This window comes from Sorex araneus, chromosome 7 (assembly GCF_027595985.1).
Source record: "Sorex araneus isolate mSorAra2 chromosome 7, mSorAra2.pri, whole genome shotgun sequence".
Taxonomy (NCBI): domain Eukaryota; kingdom Metazoa; phylum Chordata; class Mammalia; order Eulipotyphla; family Soricidae; genus Sorex; species Sorex araneus.
Genome location: NC_073308.1, coordinates 53,251,759 through 53,264,805, shown reverse-complemented (window position 1 = coordinate 53,264,805; position 13,047 = coordinate 53,251,759).

The window sequence follows — 13,047 nt, the reverse complement described above, 5'->3', positions numbered from 1 at the left end:
GCCTTACCAATCACTGCATAAGCTTTGTTTTTTTTTCCACCAATTTGACTATACTCCAGAACCTTCTAATCTATTTGTGTCGTAATATACATTTTACGCTCCATCATCTTATTGTGCTTCCTCATATCCATCAGAAATCATTACTTAGTGCTTTTATTATAGCTTTAACTACTTTGCCCCTTTTTTACCTTTCGGCCTTCAACTGTCAAAATTTTAAAGCTGATTTTTGCCAAATTATTTCTTTCCCTTGTGGTTCCCTGAAGAAGCTTAATACTTTTAAAAGTAAGAACCACACAATATTATGTGGCCTTTACAAAAGAATGGTTTTCATATGTTCTTTAAATTTGTACATTATGCTATTCTTTATGTGTAGTTTACTTATGTTTACAATGTATGTATGTACTAGTTTTCTCTGAAAAACTTAACAAATGTTTAATATTTGCCAGCAGCCACTGCAAATAAGTATGTTCTATGGAGGATATCTAAAATGAGCTTTTGATAGGCCCTCCTCATGCCCTTCCTACTATTGCTACCTGAGTTTGTATCATCCATGCAAGTTTTATTATGACGCAAGCTTGTGGGAAACCTAAAACCCAGTAGTCATGCCTGACTAAGCCCCTTCCTGTCTTCTATATGCAAATGATTGATCAATGTTCATCTCTACTGTGAAGTATAAATTACTCTGTACTACCACTGCCATCATCTTAATATAGGACACCGTTATTCATTGCCTTAGGTTATTGGAGAATTCTTTCAACTAGACTATATTTTTTCAGTCTTGTACTTCTCTATTCTCCACTCACTCAAGGTAGTAATTTTTACAGAATGTAATTGCACAGCAGGTAGGGCATTTGCCTTGCACTCGGCCGACCCAGATTCGATTCCTCCACCCCTCTCGGAGAGCCCGGCAAGCTACCAAGAGTATCTGGCCTGCACAGCAGAGCCTGGCAAGCTACCCGTGACATTAGTCAATATGCCAAAAACAGTCTCACAATGGAGATGCTACTGGTGCCCGCTTGAGCAAAGTAATTTAGATCAGTTCTTTGCTTAAGCCACTGATAACATCAGATTACTTATTGTAAGAACCTATGCATTACTCTTGAGCCACAAGACTTCTATCTTTTTTTTTTTTTTTTTGCTTTTTGGGTCACACCCAGCGATGCTCAGGGGTTACTCCTGGCTTTGCACTCAGGAACTACTCCTGGCGGTGCTTGGGGGACCATATGGGATGCCGGGGATCGAACCCGGTTCGGCCGCGTGCAAGGCAAACGCCCTACCCGCTGTGCTATCGCTCCGGCCCCAAGACTTCTATCTTGATCATACTATAATAATACTACAGAAAGCACTTTCTTTTTTTTCTTTCTTTCTTCTTTATTTTTTTTTTTTGCTTTTTGGGTCACACCCAGAGATGCTAAAGGGGTTACTTCTGGCTCTGCTCTCAGGAATCACCCTCGGCAGTGCTTGGGGGAAGCAAATGGGATGCCAGGCGTTGAACCTAGGTCAGCTGCATGCAAGGCAAACGCCCTCCCTGTTGTACTATTGCTCCGGTTTATAGAGAGTACTTTCTTTAAAGAAAAGTAACATGTGATGTGCATTACAGGAAACATTATCAATTAACATAGTTCAGTTTATAACTGTCTCTAACAAAAGATGGGATTCTGCTAAGAATGATTTAAATGTTGGTTACCCAAGCAGAGCTGGGGTGGTCCTAGTGGACCCTCACATTGTACCACAGGGCGCAGTTGGCAGATATTGCCAGAGTTGTACCCTGGGATGCTTGAACACTGCTTGAGAGTTTTTTTTTTAAAAAAAGAATTCCAATTTCTTCAGTTGGGAATTCCTGATTAAGATGTTTTTATTCTGGGGCTGAAGTGATAGTACAGTGGGTAGGCACTTGACTTGTAGGCAGAAAACCCAGAATTGACTTCAGGCATCCCATCTGGAGCCCCGAGTCCTGCCATGAGTGATCCTTGAGCTCAGAGCCAGGAGTAAGTCCTAAGCTCTGCTGAGTGTGACCCTACAAATAAACAAAAATAAAATAATAGAAGAGCTTCTTATGCTAAATACTTGATTTAGAACTAGTGTTCTGTTTTTCTGATGTACAGAAAAAGTGTTAGATGGTTTTATAAGGAAAGGGACAAGGATTAAAGGACCAAACAAAATATTCACTGATTCTAGAATATATCTCCCTTTAAAGGTATAAGAAAGAAGCAAAAATATTCTTTCCTACCTTACACAGCTTGAAAGCCTAGCTGAGGATATTCATGTAGATCAAATTGCGAGGAAGAATGCTATGTTGATGATATGCTTGATTTTATCTTGTTGTACAAGAAAAATATTGACATATCTGGAATAATGGAAGAAGGATTATTGATTGGGCCTTTAAGATGGATAGTACTGGTGGTGGTGTGAAGAGGGAAAGGACATGAAAGTGCATGTATGAAGTGGAGAATGATAAAAGCCAAGGCTGGAATGAGCACAAATTCAATCTGGGAAATTTATCAACAACTTCCTACAGTGTTTTCTTTTTTAAATTTGCTATTACCAATTCACTCACCAGAACAATTTCCACCTTTGCTTACAGATATCATTTTACTGACATTCTCTCAGAGATTTACCCAGAGTTAAACATATCTCATATTGCTCTGCTTATGTCTTTTTTTCTAATGGGAAATCATGTAAAAATAATGACAAATCAGTAATGATTTCAAATTTAAAACTGGAAAAGCATATTTGGAAAAACATGAATTGAAACAAACATCATAAGAATGGCACAAATTGGAAAAAAAACTGGGAGCAATCTGTGTTGGAGATGTGGTGGAATAGGAACCCTCATCCACTGCCTTGTAAAAATGTTGCACGGTTCAACCAATTCCTACGGAAATGAATACAGTTTTTTCGTTTCTCAGAAAAGTAATGCCATACAATCTAGTAATTCTTCTTCTTGGATGCTACTCCCAGGACACAAATACAGTCATTTAAAAGGACATGTGCACATTCTATTTATTGCAGCACTCAGCACAAAAGCTAGGATGCGGAATCAACCTGTGTGTCTAACAACAGATGAGTGGATAATGAAACTGTAGTGTCTACACATATAATGGAATATTATGCAACTGCAAGGAATTGTAAAATCAAGCAGCTCACTGCAACTTGGATGGAAAAGAGGGAGATCATGTGAAGTGAAGTAAGTCAGATTAGAAGGGTAAATGCTGGATGATCTCACTTATCTGTGATATATAGAAGAATAGCAGGAGGAGGGAACCAAAGATAACAATGAGAAGATATTCAGACTACCCTGGACCATATATCATAGATTAAGAAGACAGAGAAGGAAAGAAACTATGATGGGGAGAAAGAAGAGGTGGGAGGGAGGTAATAGGGGGTGTGGTATATGTATATAACTGAGCGGGTGAAGCAATAATGCTGTAAGCATGAGATCCAGACTGCAATAACCAAACTTAAAAAGTGCCTGTCAAGGTGGCAGGCTGGAGAGTAAGAGGGAACCTGGGAACATCAGTCGACAGAAGTCAACACTGGTGACAGGATTGGTGTTGCAACATTATACACCTGAAACTCAATTATGAGTAACTAAATCAGAGTGCCTTAATGTTTATAAATACTTTAATGTACAAATAAAAGTTTATTTAAAAATAAAAACAAGTGAATTGAAAGAGCACTCTATACATTGCACTCTATTCATTTTTTAAAGAAAAAAGTTTCCTACCCTTTGTTATTTCAGTAGAAAATAATAGCATTCAACAGACTTTCTGACTTTTTAGAATTATCTGTGAGTTTTATACTGGAATGAGAATGGTGGATGGCTGGTCTACCTAGACATGAAGGAGCAGATATAAAATACAAATTTGGCTTTGATGACTTTTTAGAAATCATTCAGTGGTTTCCTTTAATATTTATGCTTTTTTACCATGTCTCCAAAATCTTGTTCTCTGTCTGTCTCAGACTTCATGTGTCACCTTTCTAAAAGGAACTCGTTCTGCTTCAGTAACATTGCTGTAGAAGGCTGCATGTTCTATGCTGTTTCTCATTACACTGTTTCCGATAACGATACTCATCTACCTAAAACCTATTACAACATGGTTAATTTTCCTTATCTTTAGAGATTTGTCCCAGTCATCAGTGGCTGCAGAAAACATTCTTTAATCGTTTCCAGTGAGGTTTAATGTCCTTGTACTTTTAGAGAAACCCAGTTAGAATTTTATCATTGCACTTCCCACTGTATAAAGATTATATGTTTGTAATTTAGCTTTCACCACTAAACCACAAACTGCTCAAGAATACAAGCTGAGCCACATTGAATCGTTGGGCTCTTTTCACCTTTACGTGGAAGGAGCAGAGGTTTCAAATTGGAGGAAATGATTTCAAAGAGTAGAGAGCTAGAAGAAGGAAGATGTGTGTATCCAACTCAAGAATTTAGGGTATGAGGAGTAGAAATAATTTTGTTTTTTTAAACTTAATTTTTTAAAAAACTGAATTGAACTAGGTTCTGGATGCCTGATCATATTTGACCACAGTATTTAGGAAGGAGGACAGAGAAGGACAGAAGTCAAGGGGGTGGGGGAAGAGGGAAGAAGATAAAGGGAAGTATTGGGTGAACAGGCATCAAGATTTCAGTTATACTGGTGATACGCTGAGTGGTATAGCCATGTATCCAAACTACAGGCTCAGCAACATTGAAAACATAAGATCTAGGCTGCAATCACTGAAACTTTGAAATGTGCCTGTTAAGTTGCCAGGAGAGGGATTGGGTGGGGAAATGGAGTGGAGAGGGAATAGGGAACTTCACTGGTGGAGGGAAGTTGAAACTGTTGGTGGGGTTGGTGTTGAAATATTATATGCCTAAGATGCAACTATTGATAACTTTGTAAACCACAAGTCTTCCATAATTTTTTTTCTTAAGTTATCAACTTGGGCCATAGATATAGCTCAATGGGCTGAAGCACATGCTTCCTATATAGGAGATCTCGTCAGGTTTGCCTCTCAGCACTGGGTGCTCCCTGAGCACAGACAGGAGTGACCTCCAAGCACTGAGTCAGGAGTAGCCTCTGAGAATCACCAGAGTTGCCCCCTCCCACCCAATGAAACATATGAACAAATAAACAAAAGGTACTCAACTCACACCATGTCTTCAATATTTTCATAGGCAGGAATTACTTGCCTATTGCCAAGTTTATAAATGGTGGGCTCGGGAATGATGAGTGAATTTCTAAATATTGAAATGGAATGAGAACTGTCTTAGCCTCCACCCAAAAGTCCTGCCTATAAATTCCTCAGAGAACTTGCCTCAAGGAACTGCCCAGGCTACACACTGAGCATCTCTGACAATCAAAACTCTACCCCCTCAATGGAGTGGGGTTTTATTTTTCTGCTTTTTATTTTTTAATCTTTTCAGTGATCAGACTCCAGACCTCATATATGTGAAGCATGAGTTCTGTTACTAAGCTACATCCCGAGTTCGACTGGCAGTTTTATTTTTCTGTTTTTATTTATTGTTTGGTTCTTGGGCTAGAACCAGCAATACATAGGGCTTACTCCTGGCTCTGTGCTCATGGGTCACTTGTGCCAGCCACCATTGAGAATGGAAGTACTTTGCACTATCTTTTAGGCCTAAAATGGGAGTTTAAAATAAGGTCTATTTGTCTTTAAGGTCCATCTACATCATGTTGAAATACACAAGGAAAGCACTGGTTATTTGGTTATTTGTTGTAATCATTCATTGCTTCCTCCGGAGAACATTTAGGTAGGTCATTCTTTAAGCTTATACACGATACAAGTCAGTCCAGACTTTTTCAGTTCATAACACTCCTTTGGTCTGCGAGAATCATGCATCCCATGGAGAGAGCCAATATCGCACACGGTTTGTTACATTAGGTGGGATGCCATTCAGAGTGTGGCCAGAAAATATTTCTGCCAAAGAAAATTTCAGTCTAAAAGAGCTGCTGAAGGCTCCCAGGCTACCTATCCATAAGAGCATTCTGGAGTCATTTTTCTCTTCATTCTGTATCACTAGAGGTGGCTAATCCTTCAGTTCCTGTATTGTTTTTCTAGTAATTCTTTTTTATCATGGCAAACTCAACACCACAGTAGTTGCCTGGACTGTTCAGAGCCAAACCTCTTGTTCTGTTTTGCTATGTTTGTGAATTGATGATGGGGAGAGCGAGAGACAGAGAGATGGGGCGAGGCGGGGGGGTGAGTGGGAGGGGGTGGGAGAGAAATTAAAAAGTGACCTGCCCTGCTGACTTGAAAATTAAGTCCCACAGAATCTGTTTTAAGCAGACCACCTTAAAATGCCCTCCGTAAGGCATCTGAACTTTGGTCCCTCAGTAGGACAAAGGATATCCACCTAACTATGATGGTAAATTCTTCATATCCTGTAGAACTTTTAACATTAAAATGAGATACTAAATGTATCTTGGGGAATGTAAGCCCAGACCTATTCATGCAGGTGAATACATGTGGAGTGGAGGAAATCTTGGAGTCAAGTAGGAGTGGAAGATAAACACAGTTGTGTGATCAACTCAGGACAGATGGAAGTTTTGGGGTACTGGGGATCAAAACAGGTTTGGTAGCATGCAAGGCAAGTGCCTTTACCTCTGTTTCTGACTCCCAGGAATATTTTTTTTTCTTTTTGGGTCACACCCAGTGATGCATAGGGGTTACTCCTGACTCTGCACTCAGGAATTACTCCTGGCGGTGCTCAGGGGACTATATGGGACTATATATGGGATGCTGGGATTCGAACCCGGGTTGGCTGCGTGCAAGGCAAAAGCTCTACCCGCTGTGCTATCACTCCAGCCCCTCCCAGGGATTTTTCTCTTTAAAAAATAATAAAAAATTTGATTGATTGATTGCCACTCCTGGAAATGCTCAGAGCTTAGTTCTGGCTCTGCACTCAGAAATCACTCCTAACAGACTCGGGGAACCATATAAGACACTGGGGATCGAACATACGTCAGCTACATGCAAGGCAAATGCCCTACCTGCGGTACTATTTCTCTGGCCCAAATATCTTTTCTATTATCTTACCCACTATTATACCTTTTAAAGAAGGTAATAAAATCTCATTTGCTGACTCCCATATTTTGTTTTAGAAATATTTCTTGGGGGAAAAAATGTTGCATTAATTGCTGGTAACACAAATACTACTAAAACCATAATTCTCTTAAATTTTGGTGAGACAAATCAGATTTAGGTTTTTTTTATACTTACCACTATATTTCTACTTTTATAGCATTTATTATTCTGAAAAATGTTGGGGCTGTTAGATTAAATTTTAATCAATTTATATGCATTACTTTTACTTTGAATATATTATATTACAGCATTATATAAGTTTCAGGTTGTGAGACTTGTTACTGTTTTTGGCATATTGAATACACCATGGGGAGCTTGCCAGGCTCTGCCATGGGGGTGAGATACTCTCGGTAGCTTGCCAGGCTCTCCGAGAGGGGCAGAGGAATCAAACCCAGGTTGGCTGTGTGCAAGGCAAATGCCCTAATCACTGCGCTATTGCTCCAGATTCATTAAAGTATATATAGTACAGTAAATATACCATTTAAGGTAAATTCAATCCTTTACTATATAATTGTCTTCTTTTGCCCAAATTGCACATTCTTCTTCCCTGTGCTTTCTGGTGGCCATTAATTGAATTTATTTTTGTTTCTGTTTTTGACTCATACTTGGTAATGTTCTGGGCAGCTGAACCTGAGGGGGCAGGATGTCATCTTTAGAGTACTCACTCCTTCCTGCAAAGCACGCACCCCTATTGTGAGCTATCACTCCACCCCTTAGTAGCATCTTCTGAACATGCAGTCAGTTTTAGTAGATCTGGGGAAGGGCCTGAGACCACACTTTAGTAATTTTTCAAACACACACTTCAGTATTCATTGAGATTTTTTTTGGAGGGGGAGCACACCCCATGTGCTCAGAACTTACCCTGGTTCTGTGCTCAGTAATCACTTCTAGCCGGATTCAGTGATCATAGTGAGGGAAACGAACTCTGGTTGATGACCTGCAAGGGAAGAGACCTACCCACTCTACTATCTCTCCAGTCCTCACTTCAGTATTCCTAACTGTAGTTGTCATCTGTGATTCTACACTTTTAACAAATTCTTGGGTGACAGAAGGGGTTGGACCTCAAACCCCATTTTAAGCAGCCGCTGTTAGGACACTCAGTCACTGCATTAACTGCAATATTCCCGCTGCCACTTCTTCACCAACTTTAGACATCTCTATTTGCTAGCTGGCCTAACTGGACTTCCATCAAAAATTCATTAGCCATCTTTAGACAGATTAATCTTGGTGGCCGCTTCTCCTCATGTACACGGCATAGGGACTCCCTGGGAGAAAGAAGCAAGTCAATTGCAAGTGATTGCCTTGGAGTATCTGTCCTTGTGACTTTTGATTTAGGTCTCAGACCTGAAATTCCCATTTTTTTCCTTTGTGTCACTCTCTTAATACAAATAGCACATCTTTCCTGTTGGCAGATACTCCAGTCTAGCATTTTACCTTACTGTCATCTGCTTTGAAGGACTTTCCAAAAGAAAATTTGTGTGCATGACACAGTCGATGCTTTATGTCAGATCATTCTTAAAATGCCCCTACTGTCACAAAAATCTCTCCACACGTTTTGAAGTAATATAAAAGATGACAAGCAGGATCAATAAATGCAAACTTCATTTTATTTATGGAGATTCTCCTGTACAATGGGTATCAATGATCAGCTTGATGGACTACTGTGAGGAATAAATGAGATAATGCATGTAGAACATCTAACTCATATGACATGGGCTCAGAAAAAGGAGATATTAAGTGATTTTCACTATGCTTATTGCTTGGTTTCATTACTGTAGTCTTTCGATGTGTCTGGTGTTACAGTCATTTCTTGGATTTCTACTGAGTAAAAGATCCTTTTTTTAATTATACAGTGGCAGAAAACTGGAGTGGTTCTCTTCTTGGTTATAACTAAAAATGAGATTTTTAAACGCACCTATGTAATTTTTTTCTCATGGAAGTATAGAGATTAAGCCCCCCTCAATATTATTCTGCTACATCTCCTATGTTTCCTATCTTTTTGCTATCAGAAAATATTTTGAAAAGCTAAAGTCATTTTTAGTGATGTAGTGTGGAAACTAACGAGAATAATTTCTAGTTGAAAAATTATTTGGTCTCAAGTACTTTTATTGTTAATGGTTTATATACTTTAAATTGTCTTCAAATAATTCTTAGGTTTCTAATATTCCGATGCTGAGAAAAGGTCCACTTAATATCCCCCCCCCGCCCATGTGCAATTAGTAGAATTTTAATATGGGAAGTTGACGCCAATTGTTATATACATAACTAATTTCCCAATTTCTACAAAGAATTAAATTTCATAAAGTAAGAGGCATTATTTATCTTCATTAACTTTGCTTTTAGAAAATATATGGCAGAAATTAATATAGAAATTTGTGGAGTAACTGTAAGTTCCTATGAAATTAGTGACTAAAATGACAAAATCTGTTCAGTAGGTTTTTTATTATGTACAATTGTACAAATACATGATTATCTAGCATATATGCTGTTTAAGAGTGAAGTTAATCACTTTTGTTAGATTCAAACTGCATTTCTTAAAAAAAAAATTATTGAATCACCATGAGAGCAGTTACAAAGCCTTTGGGTTTAAGTCTCAGTCATACAATGATGAAACATTGTATATTCATTGTATGTTCACCAGTGAACATTTTCCACCACCAAAAATCCCAATATATCCCCCATCCAAAACCTTCCCCCTACCTGTGTGGCAGATGATTTCCACATTAGTCTCTCTCTCTGCTTTGATATTTCAATATTTCAACACTGGACCCACCACTGTTATTTGAGATTTTTCCTCCAACACTTAGATCTGCCGAAAAGGCAACGTTAGACAATATTTTCTATTGCTGATTATGAATAGCATCTGATGTTGTGCGGATGCAGTAGCAGTGACAGGATCTTGGAATTCTGGACTTTTAATAATTAAATCATAAGGTATATCTGCCCCAAACTGCTGGGTTCTGAAGTTTGTTTCTCAGTCTCTGGGATCATGGCCGTTAAGCAACTTGATCAGGAGCCAGAGAGACCGTTCAACTCAGGGTCTCGCTTGGGGGTGGGGGGGTGTGGGGGGAGGAAAGGGCCAGCCCCACCCCCATCCCATTAAGCCCCTCATGCCTCATCACTGTGGGCTCAAACCTTTTTATCCATTGGCCTCTGGAAGATGGAGACCCCCGAGCCACGAGGGGGAAATGGCGTCAAACTACATTTTGTAGAGGCTAGGAAATTGCTTATATTGCTTAGTCTCAGGAAATAATTCTAAGACAAAAAATATGATATGTTATATTGACAGGGACAGAAAATGGTCCCCTAAGAAGATCTTGTCCTGCAAAATAGGCAGCAAAGATCACAGTGTGGAGATGCCCCAATCTCTCCTATCTCTAGTCAAAAAACAGAACAAAACAATTTACAGGACTTTGACGTGCTGAAGGGCCTCTTCTCTTTGTGTGTTTTGGTTTTTTCCAGATCCATTGATGGAACTGAGGGTTTTTTCCTGGCTCTGCCCTGAGAAATTACTCTTGATGGTGCTTGGGTGACCATATAGGATGCTGGGGATTGAACCCGAGATGGCCGCATACAAGACTAGTGCCCTACCCCCTGTATTATTGCTCCAGCCCTGGCCCTGTGCTCTTCTTTTCCAACCCACAGTGAACCAGTGGCTTCAGCTCCCCTCATGTGTGGGCTAAGGATTCACCCCCACCTGCACCACCCTATAGGCTGCCATAACAGTTCGGAGTAAAATGGTAGAAATGGAAAAGTGTAGAAAAGTGGTAAAAGTCCAGTTTTAGGTAAAAGAGGTGAATGTTCCAACTACAATAAAGGCACTGCCCTACCTTGTCTTGGGACAGACATCGCCCTACGTCTCCTGCTGTCCACGCTATTCCCGTGGAGTGCCTCTTGCCATTCCTTTCAGCATTTTCACTCAGCGTTTGGAGATGACTAGAACATCAGTAAATCTTTTTCACAAATGTCCTTGTGGGAGTGGTCTCAGGAGCCCATTCTCCCCCATAGTAATAGCACACTTAAACAACGAAGAGAACAAGTTTTAACATTCCAGGAGAAACTAGAGTATGCTCTTTCAGACATGCCAACTTAATGTCCTGTTAATAGTGCCCTGGTTCTAGAAAATCAGCTTCTGCGAACCTCAAATTATAAATCTATTAGAGGTCTGGAATATTTTTATGTAAACTACATGGAGACGGGGGTGGGAGGGTGGGGGGTGGCTGGTGGGAGGAAAGATTGAGAGTTTGCATGTGACTGCATGGGCGACAGCCCAGGACAGACTCAAGGAAGGACGCACACTGAAGGCTTTGAAGCCCTCCTTGTGGGATATGGAAGCAGCTTTCCGATCCAGCACTTCCTTTGTTCCTTGCCAGAAAGCACTGTGCCGGGCTCAGGACTGCTGGCACAGGACCCACTGACCCAAGCGGTGGCACAGGCCCATCAAAGGCCTCAGCCTCAGAGTTGGTGCCGCTCCTTCCCACCCCCAGAAGGTTCTGGAGCTGAAGAGGGCTTAACCCTGAGCTGGCAAGACTAAGACTAGGGACTTCCTTCTGCCTTTCTGAGTATGTGGTTGGAGGTCTGCATTTGTAATCAAATGCCCAATATGCTTGCCCTAAAGATTTATAGACTGGGCAGATTTCATCTTTTTTTAAAAAATTTTTTATTGAGTCACCATGTGGAAAGTTACAAAGTTTTCAGGTTTAAATCTCAGTTATACAATGCTCGAATACCCATCCTTTCACCAGTTTGAGGCAAGTTCTCTGAGGTGTTTATAGGTTGGGGTTCTTTATGAGTTGCGGGGCTAAGTCCAGTACTCAGACCGTTTCACATTAATCACATGGATTTGCATATTATTCTTAATTTTCTCCTAAGAATTTATTTATTTATTTATTTGCTGTTTGGGTCACACCTGGCGATGCACAGGGCTTACTCCTGGCTCTGCACTCAGGAATCACTCCTGGCGGTGCTCAGGGGACCATATGGGATGCTAGGAATCGAACCTGTGTCAGCTGTATGCAAGGCAAATGCCCTACCCGCTGTGCTATCGCTCCAGCCCCAAGATTTTATTTATTTATTCCTTTGCTTTTACATACATACGCACACATATACTACACATTTAACTTTTTTCTAAGTATTTCTCTGTTATAATAGGTACATATTTATAAAAATCTACTTCTATAGGAGATCAATTTTGTACAAGAGACATTAATGCAGTTTAGTTATAACATTCAGGTTAGTTATCCTTAAACTATTGGACTGGTATAATTAGGTGAACTCATATTTCATCAAATATCTACCTCTATCCTCAGAGTGAGGCAAAACAAAGTCAAATCTAAGTAACTGCTCCCTGACTAGTGTTATTACTATGTTCACTGCCCCTGCACTGATGAGGAGTTATGCAGCTCCTGTTTTAGAGTGAGGAATGAATGCTTCTGCGCTGTTAGGCAGAACTTGCTTTGCTGTGAGCTGGACATGTGAGAGCCACAGACTGGGGAGACCCAAGAGGGCTTTCAAACTCCGGCTGATTCCCACCACCAAAGGCTGGCAACCTGGACAAAGACTTTTTGGGTTCTAGCATTTTCCCCTGTGTTCCTTATAAGGACAAAGTGCCCAGCCGAGACCCCACATCACGGTCTGAACCTTTTTCCTAATTAGATGACTGTGACATCCTGCCAGCAGGATCACATCTTGAGAACGTGCCCCTACCCTGCTGGCTTTCCTTCAGAGAACCTTCCTCCTGGCTTAAAGGAAAAAATGTCCTCTGATAAGCCCTAAGCTCTGCCTATGGGATGATTTTCTTAACTCCAAGGGCAAGATCCTATCAGCCTGGGGATTTTCTCCCTAGCATACTTAGAGGGAAATATTTAGAATTTTAGGCAAAGTTTTGTTTGCTTAGAAATATATAAGCGGCTGGAGAACTAGTACAGCAGGTCAGGTCTTTGCCTTGCATGC